Raw genomic sequence first — 756 nt, 5'->3', positions numbered from 1 at the left:
TGTCCAAAATGCATAGCCCAAGTGAGAGCTTTCTTTGGATCAATGTGAGTTCTTGTCTTGAATATTCTTTTCTTATTATTACTTTCTTTATTTACATTTCAAATGCTATCCTGTAAGTCCCCTATACCCTCCCCCCACCCTGTTCCCCTACCCACCCACTCTCACTTCTTGGCCCTGGTGTTCCCCTGTACTGGGGCATATAAAGTTTGCAAGACCAAGGGGCCTCTCTTCCCAATGATGGGTTGAATATTCTTGACTAACAAAGTACACTATAATCATTTGTTTACAGTGTAAAGTTAGGTCAGGGCACTCACAATTATTAGTAGCCTCCTGTAAGACCCAGCCATATAGCCACACTACTTGGTGTGTCTGTAAGTATTTTGGCACAACAACTAAGTGTGACTTCGGTAAGAGGTCACAGCTTAGCTGGCACTCACCAAACCTCAGCCACTCAGCTCGACTGCCTGGGTTCCCCCCAACTGTGAAGCTCTCAAGTTCTACTTTTAATACAGCACTCTGAACTCTTTTCCTCAACACGCCTTTGAATTCTCAAGTTTTAGTTCCTTCCTACCAGGCTTCCTGCTGAGATCAAAAAGGGTTTGATGGAGGTAGCAAGGGCTTTCTGCCCCCAGGTCTTTGGCTGTTCTCTCCCTGGAATGCCTCAGATTATCTACTTGGTTGGATACAGCATCTCTTGGGGTTATATTGCAAGGATCAGAGCCTTCCTGTTTGCACTTACAGAAGCAACCCCTTCTC

Source organism: Mus caroli, chromosome 3 (genome assembly GCF_900094665.2).
Source record: "Mus caroli chromosome 3, CAROLI_EIJ_v1.1, whole genome shotgun sequence".
In the NCBI taxonomy this organism is placed as follows: domain Eukaryota; kingdom Metazoa; phylum Chordata; class Mammalia; order Rodentia; family Muridae; genus Mus; species Mus caroli.
The sequence above is the reverse complement of the archived record's forward strand: the minus strand, read 5'-3'. Positions refer to the sequence as shown.